The 9,598-nt window shown below is 40.2% G+C and overlaps 1 pseudogene; it reads right to left on the reverse strand.

Annotated features, from left to right (window-relative positions):
• Positions 1 to 600: 600 nt before the first annotated feature.
• Positions 601 to 1,084, reverse strand: LOC102476139 (ubiquitin-conjugating enzyme E2 variant 2-like; annotated as a pseudogene).
• Between the last annotated feature and the right edge of the window lie 8,514 nt (positions 1,085 to 9,598).

Consider the following 9,598-nt stretch of genomic DNA (forward strand, 5'->3'; position numbering starts at 1 on the left):
GAGAGATAGAGAATCAAGAATGGCAAAAATAACAAAATATACAGAAAACAAGAAATGGAAAATTGTTTGTTGACAATAACACGCATGTCGAAGTGCTTTACTGAGCCAATATACAGTGTATTCTGGATGGGAGATCTCATTTTCTTTGCTATAATGATGTATAGTGAATGAATGTAAATAAATAAATTTCAATTTAAAAAATTAACACAATTTGTGACAATATTCATTGTTTCTGCTACCTTAAACAATTTCGACTGTAGCTGTTTTCCTAAGTGAGATGGATAAAGCATGCCATTGCTGTTTTTTCCTCCTTGAGGTTTTTCCACTTTTCAGAAACACACACATTTACACCACTGCCATCTGACTACACCACTCCTTGCCATGCTTTCATCTTGAAAACTCGAATCTGTATCGAGAACTCCAGGCTTACATTTAAATGACAGTGCCTTAACAAGAGAAAAAGAATTGTGCTGCATTTTCCCTCTCGTTATCTGAAAACATAGTGGGTGTACGTATATTAAATATATTCTTACAAATGTCCAGTCATGTTTACCAGCTGAAATTCTCTTACTTAATGTGCAGATATTTACATTGTGATATTTAATCAAGACATTTGTATGAGTAGAAGGTTGTTGATTTAAGACAAATTTGTGAGCCTCTAAAATTAGTTGTTGTATGTCCTTCTGGTGACTGTGGAAGCTTCATATTTCCTTTGGACATCATTAGATGTTGTAGCTCTTGACTTTAATGCTGTAAAGGTTTTGCCATTTTGCTAATACTAGTATGCTCCGTGCATCCACCATCCCACTGGAATTATTTATTCCATTCATATTAATTTTGTCACAAATCTAACTGATGGAGGAGCTTCTGGATATGTAGGTCCACGTTCTATTTTCAGGCTATATATTCTGTTTTAATAATTTGTCCTTGGTGGCCCAATAATCATGCCTGTCCACCTTGTAAGTGTCATATCTTCATCTTCAAGGCCCCAGCTAACTGTACTATCGTCTACTCCTTTTTGTCCTTCAAGTTCTTCCAACAAGTGAAAGTTACAAAAAACTTTAACTTTTGTGGAGACCACCATCTTCTCCTGCAGCTCAGCCCTGGCATGTTTTTAAAGCCTCTGGGTCCAGGACTGGAACTGCAGGGTCGGCCATGTGGGGATCCAGCACCTTAACCACCACGCTACCTGCTGGCCTGACTACCATGGATTTTTTAATCACAGAAATAATCAGTACTTGAATTTCCAGGAGCTGACCACTAAATCTGAAATTTATTCCTCCTCTCTTGGGAGTCCTCTCTGACACACTCAGCCTCTCATCCATCCCTGCTCTTACTGCCTGACTCACCCACCCCCTGATTACTGAATTGGACTTGTTGCGTAAAATAATGCTTACATCCCCCCCTCCCAAGCAAGAAGCCTAAGCCAAGCTGTCCATCCTTGGCGAGCCCCCTTGGGTCCAATATGCTGGACCTTGGTGGCCTCTTGTGGCCACAGGTAGAATTATCACATGTTAAGAAAGATTACAATGAGGGTGGCCTCTGACTGGAGTTGGTATTTGTTTGAGGGGCTGCACGGTAGCAGGACCTTTTCAGCACCACATGTCAACATTGTAAATGCACATACCCTTCAACCCATCAACCCCACCTCTGGGAATCACAAGTGAATTCTTCTTGCCAAAATATATTTTCTCTAGTTCTCAGTAAAAGAAATAGGAATATTTTTATCCCAGTGTTAAATGTACCCACAAGAACACATCGGCTAAATCCAGAACATGGGACTCTCCATAAGACAACTCATCCAGTTTCTCCAAAAAATTCCAGTGTGAAAACAGGGAGTGAGGAGATTTCATTAAAAAGAAACTGAAGGGTCAGTCGGGTGGCCAACTGTGCAGTTGGAATACTGGACCTGGAAGCTTGAAAAACACACCAGGGGGAACCAGCAGTTGGCGTAATGGTTATGTCGCTGGACTCCCACGTAGTCGACCCTGGTTCGCGTCCCGGACCCAGTGGCTTAAAACTCACGCCGGGCGCGTGTGCATGTGTGCCCCAGAGCCCAAGGTGAGAATGGAGGAGAAGGGATTGCGGCGTGACCATCCCCCCTGGCGGGGGTGATTTCTCGCTTTCTGTCTCTATGTCTCTCTCTGTCTATCTGGCGAGCGCACGCACCCTATAGCAAAAACCTCGCAAAAAAAAACCCACCAGGTACATGTATTTGCATGCTCACAATCCCAAGAGGAGAATGGAGAAGAGGGGATTGCAGTGCGGTCATTCCATGTGGTGGAGTTTTTTCACTCTTTCTCTCTCTCTCCCCCTCTCTTTCTCTGTCTCTCTCTGGTGAGTGCCCTCTAGCAAATTTTTTAAAAAGAAAATGAGACACAACATTTAACAGTCAACATCATGTGGATCCTGATTCAAAGGAGCCCACTATAAAAAGACTTTTAGGATTAGGAGACAATCAGGGTAAATGGACCCTTGATGACATCAGGAATAATTGTCAATTTTGTGATGGCATAATGATCATCCCAAAGAAAAGGGTTTTTTTATTTTTTATTTTTCCTGAGGTATAGATTGGAGTATATATGGGTGAAATGAAATGATGTCTGCAATTAATTTTTTTTTTTTAGAGAGATTTTTGCTATAGGGCACATGTGCTCACTGGAGAGACAAACAGAAAATGAGAAATCACCCTCCAGGGGGAATGGCCACACCATAGTCCCATCTCCTCCATTCTCCTCTCGGGATTTTGGGTATGGGTATGCACGTGCATGAGCCTGGCTTGAGTTTCAAGCTGCCGAGTCTGGGACTTGAATTGTGGTTAGCCATGTGGAAGTCCAGCACCTTAAGCACTACGCCACCTGCTGGCCCCTGCAATTTACTTTTTAAATACTTGTAAACAATGTGGAAGGAGTATAGCTGACCCAAGAGTAGCAAATGTTGGCTGTTGTTGAAGCTGGGTGAAGGAGACATGGAAGTTCATCATGCTTTTCTCTCTGTTTCTGCTGTGCATGAAAATATCCATAATTTTTAAAAACTGTTTTGACTGCTATAAAGAAAACAGAAAGAAGAAGGCTGGGCAGGGCACTTGGCTGACTAGAAGAATGGGAGAGATCGCTCAGCCTTAATTTCAAGGGAGTCGGTGTAAGCTGAGACCTGAAATATGGGAGGTACAGTAGGGGACAAATTCTAGACTAAGGAAAAGTCTCCAAGGTGGGAGAGAAAGAAAGTGAAGTAAGAATGAAGGGACTAAAGAGTGGCAGTAGAGGAAAAGTGGTCCCAGGTGAGGTTGAACAGGTGAGCAGAGACCAGACAGAACAAGTAAAGAGTGGTGAGAAATTTGGATCTTCTGGAGGGGGTGGGGCTGGATTCTATGATCCCATTGCCTTTTTCTTTTTTTTAAGTTTTGACATAGGGCACGTGTGCTCACCAGAGAAAGTGGGAAACCATCCCCCCAAGAGAAATGGCCATGCCATGGTCCCTTCTCCTCCATTCTTCTCTTGGGATTTTAGGCACACACACACACATACACACACACACACACACACACACACACACACCCCGCATGTTTTTCAAGCCACCAGGTCCAGGACTTGAACCATGCAGTGGACCATGTGGGATCCAGCCACCTTAACAACCATGCCAATAGCTGGTCCTCCATTGCCTCTTAAGGTCACTCCAAATGATAGTTCCAATAAGCTGAAAGTAATAAATGAGTTTAACAAAGTTATATAAAATATGATCAATACACAGAAAACAATTGTTTTTGTACACATTACCAATGAACAATCTGAAATGCAACTAAGAAAACAATTTCAGAGTCAGCCTGTGGCCTGGTGGTTAAGGTGACTGGATCCCACATGGTTGACCACGCAGTTCAAGTCCTGGGCCCAGTGACTTGAAAATATGCCAAACACTTGTGCATGTGTGCCCAAAATCCCAAAAGGAGAGAGAAATGGAGAAGGTTTCATGGAGTGACCATGCCCTGGGGGAGGGGAGGGAGACTGTATTCTCATTCTCTCTTTCTCTCTCTCCCCTTCTCTTTCAATCTCTCCAGCAAGCACACTGGCAAATTTAATAACAACCAAAAAAAAAAAAGAAAAAGAAAGAAAGAAAGAAAACAATTCCATTAATAAGAGCATCAAAAAATATTTGAGAATAAATTTAACAAAAGAACTACAAGACTTGTGCAGTGAAAACCACAAAACATTGTTGAAAGAAATCAAGGAAGACCTAAATAGATGCAACAATATACCATGTTCATGGGTCATAAGACTCAATATTGCTAAGATACCAATATTCCCCCCAAAATGATCAAATGATCTATAGAGTCAACACAATCCTTATCAAAATTCCAACTGTCTTTTTGTAGAAATCGAAAAGCTGATTCTAAAATTCATATGAAAATAAATCCTAAGTACCTAGAACAATTTGGAAAAAGAAGAACCAAGCTGGAGGTCTCACCCTTGGGGCATGCATGCCCACATGCCTAGCATATTTTTCAAGTCACTGGGGCCAGGACTAGAACCACCTCCCAAATACTGTTAATACCATTAATATTACTATGGCATTGATGATTAACTTTTAACATTAATTTTGGAGGGAATACTATCATTTGAACTAACCAATGTCCACACAATGTTCATTACAACCTATGTCCACCCAAAAATGTGTACATGAAAATTCATTGTGGCAATATTTATGATAGCTCTAAAGAGGGAACAACTCAAATGCCCATCAACTAATGAACAAATCAACCAAATGTAATCTATCCATACAATGGAATACTATATATCCATAAAAAGGAATGATGTACTGTACATGTAACAACATGAATAAAAACTTAATAGTATTATGTTTAGTAAAAGAAGACATATGCAAAAGGTCACATATTGCATGGTTCCATTTATATGAGATGGTCAGAATAGGCAAATTCATAGAGATGGGGTGGAGGTAGAGAGAAGATAAATGAAGAGTGAATTCTAATGGATTTGGGGACTTAAGGAGGTCATAAAAATGTTCTGAGATTAGATAGTAATGATGGTTGTACAATCTTGTTTATGTATGAGAAACCACTGAATTGTACACCTTAAAGAGTGAAATTTTATGTTATGGGGATTATATCTCAACTCTAAAAAACATTTACCACTAAAAGAAAACTATTAACAAAGCAAAAATTCTGCTTTCACCACTCATATTTCACATTTTACTGGTGGTTCTAGCCAAGTCAATTAAGAAAAACAGGAATAGTATGAGCCTGTGGCGTGATGGCTAAGGCATCTGGATCCCACAGGGCTGACTGTACAGGTGGAGTCCCAGACCTGGCAGCTTAAGAAACATTTCAGGCCACGTGTACATGAATGCCCAAAATCCTGAAAGAAGAAAGAGGAGGAGAAGGGACTGTGACATGACCAAGCCCCTTGGCAGAAGAAGGGGGTTGCTTTCTTGTTTTCTCTCTCTCTCTCTCTTTCTCTCTCTCTCTCTCAGGTGTTCACATTCTCTCTGGCAAAAATTTTCAAAGAGGGGCCAGCAGATGGCATAGCAGTTATATCGCTGGACTAGCAGTTACATCGCTGGACATCCACATGTCTGACCACAGTTTGAGTATTGGACCTGGTGACTTGAAAATCACACTGGGTGCATGTGCATGTATGCTCAAGATTGCAGGAAGAGAATGGAGGAGAAGGGATTGTGGCATGGCAATCCCCCCTGGGGGGTGATTTCTCACTTTCCTTCTCACTGTCTCTGTCTCTCTCTCTCTGGTGAGTGCATGTGTCCTAAGGCAAAAACCTCTAAAAAATGTTTAAAGAGAAAGAAAGTAATGATTTTTAAATGTCAATTGGATAGGAAAACATTAACTATCTCTATTTGCAGATAACATAATCTCGTATATAGAAAATTCTAAGGGACCCACAGGAAAGCAATTAAAACTAATAAATGAGTTCCGCAAAGTTCCAGGAAACAAAATAAGTCTACAAAAAATCAATTGTATCCCTGTATACTTGCAATGAACAGTCTGAACATGAAATAAGAAAACTATTTAATTTATAATTGTATCAAGAATAAAATCCATGAGTAAATTTTTAAAAATTTGCTAGAAGATGCATGCACTCACCAGAGAAGGGAGAGAGAAAGAGAGAGAGAGAGGAGGAAAGTGAGAAAACACTCACTATGTGGGATGGCCATGTTGCAATTTCAATCCCTTCTCTTCCCTTTCTCTTTACGGGATTTTAGACAATCCCTCACCAGAGATAACCATTCCTCTCCCTGTTTCTCAGATTCATATACTATAAGCAGGTTATACAGTATCTACTCTTTTTACATTTTTATTGTTTTTATATTTTTCCCACTAACATTTACTTTACAAATCAAAAATTTTGCTCATACTCCATAGTTATTGCAAGTTAATAAACAACTTTCAACTATTTTAAAAATTGAATTTTAAAGATAACTTAAAATATTTGTTATAATTTTGCTTGTGACTCTATAATAAGAGACAGCATGGTTTTTAATATTTTTGAGAAAATATTTACATGACAACTACTCATACTGTTGAAAAGCAAACACCCAGAACACAATTCACCCATAAACCTTCCCAACTCAGCCCTGCCTACCAAGTATTCTGTGGTTCACCATCTGCTAGCAAAGACTCCCTTCAAAGTCTTTCTCAAGGTAATCCTCTGGTTGTGGCGGCTCTTTTGCAATCTCTGCTGATTACAATGTTGGTTTGGAAGAGTCCAGGTTATTTATTTATTTATTTATTTTTGAGAGGTTTTCGCTATAGGGCACGTGTACTCGCCAGAAAGACAGAGACAGAGACAGAAAGAGAGAAATCACCCCCCAGTGTTATGACCACGCTGTAATCCTTTCTCTTTCATTTTCCTCTTGGGATCTTGGGCACGCACGCACACGTGCCTGATGTGAGTTTAAGCTTCCAGGTCTGGGACTTGAACCACAGTCGACTACATGGGAGTCCAGTGATAACGCCATTACGCTAACTGCTAGTCCCATGTCCAGGTTATTTTATGGAATGAATTCTTTCATATGGCTTCTCTAATCCTCTCTGCTAGGCAGAATTGTTTATGGATACCAACCAATCTTTCCAAGAGCTTCTGTTGGCTTTCTTGAGGTCTGCCTTAGTTCCATAGCTTTCTGGTCATATCTTCAGATAGGACATTCCAGTCAAAGCCCTGGCAATAACGAGTATTTCTAATTTTTGATGCAAGGCAACAGGTATTATTGAACTTATGCAAATAACCATTCTGCCACAAAATAAGAACACTCACAAATATTTTCCAATTCCAGAGGGGTCAGGAAGGGAGAAAATATATGTTTCGGGTTAAACAAACAAAATTTTAACAAATTGCTGAACCTATCAACAACCTCTCTAGATTTGGAAAGTTTCCTTCGAAGATTTCATGGAATAACTTTTCAATGTCCTTATTAGTTCCTTCACCTTCTGGTATACTGATTATCTGGATGTTTGGGCACTTAATGGTATCTAGTATTTCTCATATATTATGCTCATTTGGAGAGCTTATTTTCTCGAGGGGTTTTTTTGGCAATTTTTTTTCTAGGTCAGAGGCATTGTCTTCAACATCCAAGATTCGATCTTCTGTATAGCCTAATCTTCTTTTAATACTTTCATGGGAGGTTTTGATTTCCTGTATTACAGCCTTCATCTCTAACAGCTCCATTTGACTCTTTTTTTATGGTGTGTATTTCTTCTCTCAAATTGTGAAAGAACTTCCTCACCTCTTGGAACTAATCTCTTGTCTCTTTGCACCTTCTGGAGTTCATTGTCGCTCATCTCTTGCATCTCATTTAGTGTTGTTACTATGAATATTCTGAATTCTTTATTGGACATTTGCAAGAGTCCCATTGTACTGTCTTTGGATGATAAAGGGTTGTTCTTTTCCCTTGGGGGAGAGATATTTTCTTGGTTTCTCATACTTGTTGTGCCTCTGTGGTGGTTTCTGGTCATCTGATGAATTATACATTTCTTCCTAATTTCTTGGAGTTAATTCTGAACATTTAGAGGTGTGTGGGAGATGCTCTGCAATTTCTCTGCAGTTTTGTTTCCCTGAAGCTCACCAAGCAACCTGTGATTTTGACTCTGGAACTGGATATTAAAAAGCTCTCACCATTTTCTAGCACCTGGGCTGAGCTGTGGGGTTTCAACTGAGAGTTCAGAGGTGTGTGGGAGATGAGCCATGCTCTCTCTGCAGCTCCCTGTTGCTCACTCTGTGGTCTCTCTTCTCTGAATTTTATTCATTTGGTGGTATATTCACTTTTGACTAGTAGGCTGAAGAAGGTTTCTGCAACTGTGTGAGTTTTGGGGTCTGGAAGATGAAATTTAGAGCAGAGATTCTTCCATTGCCTTGGTCCTTGAACACAGCAGGGCACACCTCAGATATAAATGGCTTCTATCTGAGTTTTGGGGTCTGGAAGATGGGGTTTAGAGCAGAAGTTCTTCATTCGCATTGGCCCTTCCAGTATATACTCTTTTATGTCTGGTTTCTTTCTCTCAGTACAATATCTGTGCCGTGAAGCCAAGTAGTGGCACAGCAGTAATGCAACTGGACCCACATGATAAAGTTCTAGGTTCATATCCTGGGACCTCCCTAAGCATCCCAAGGGTGCACATGCTTGTAATCCAGGCTGATTCACAGGCACACACAAATACATACAACAAGTTTTTCAAATTGCCAAGTCAAAGATTCAAACCACACAGTCAGGTATGTGGAATCCAGATGCCTTAAACACATGCCACTGACTGACCCCATATGAGTAAATTCAACAAAAGAGATGTCTTATGCTGAAACTAGAAAACATTGCAAAAAGAAATTAAAAATTATCTTTGTACTATTCACACAAATTACATTGTTATACATTATGAGCCCATCAACACAATTTTTTCATAGCTTTAGTACATTACGCAATTGGACTAGAACCATGGTCAGCCACGTGGGACCTGGTTCCCTTACCATTACAGGACTGGTCTCCTTTGACATCCTTTTTGGTTAGTCTCTTATCAACCCACACTGGATCACTGCCTCAGGCAATTACAGTGTCAAACAATCACCACTGATTCTTTTGGATGAATACTTTGGGGACAATGCTGTTTGCACAGATATTGGCAAACTCTTGGATCAAATAAAGATAAGCCTTGAGAATGGAGCTTTACAGCAAACTTCCAGACAGATCAGATAGTGACAATTCACTGAGAATGGGACTTTTGGGAATCCCAAAATCCATTCTTCTTTCAGTGGGTGATGGGATACTTGTTTCCTCAGTTACCATTTATTGTTGGTAGTCTTCCATTTATTTTTAATTCATTTTCTACATTAATTCACTATACACCATCACAACACACAAATGAATTTTCCATCCAAAATACACTGTGCATTGGCTCAATCAAGCACATCAACATACATGTTCTCAGCAAATAATTTTCCAATTCTTATGTCCTGCATACCTTGCCTTTTGTTTTGCCATCCTTGATTCCCCATCCCCCACCCTCTGCTATGTCCCATTCTCCTCCCCAATTGTCCCTGGCATCCATGGTTGCCCTCCCTGCCTTCCCCATCCCATTCCATTG

This window comes from Tupaia chinensis, unplaced genomic scaffold (assembly GCF_000334495.1).
Source record: "Tupaia chinensis unplaced genomic scaffold, TupChi_1.0 Scaffold000101_1, whole genome shotgun sequence".
NCBI classification, from domain to species: domain Eukaryota; kingdom Metazoa; phylum Chordata; class Mammalia; order Scandentia; family Tupaiidae; genus Tupaia; species Tupaia belangeri.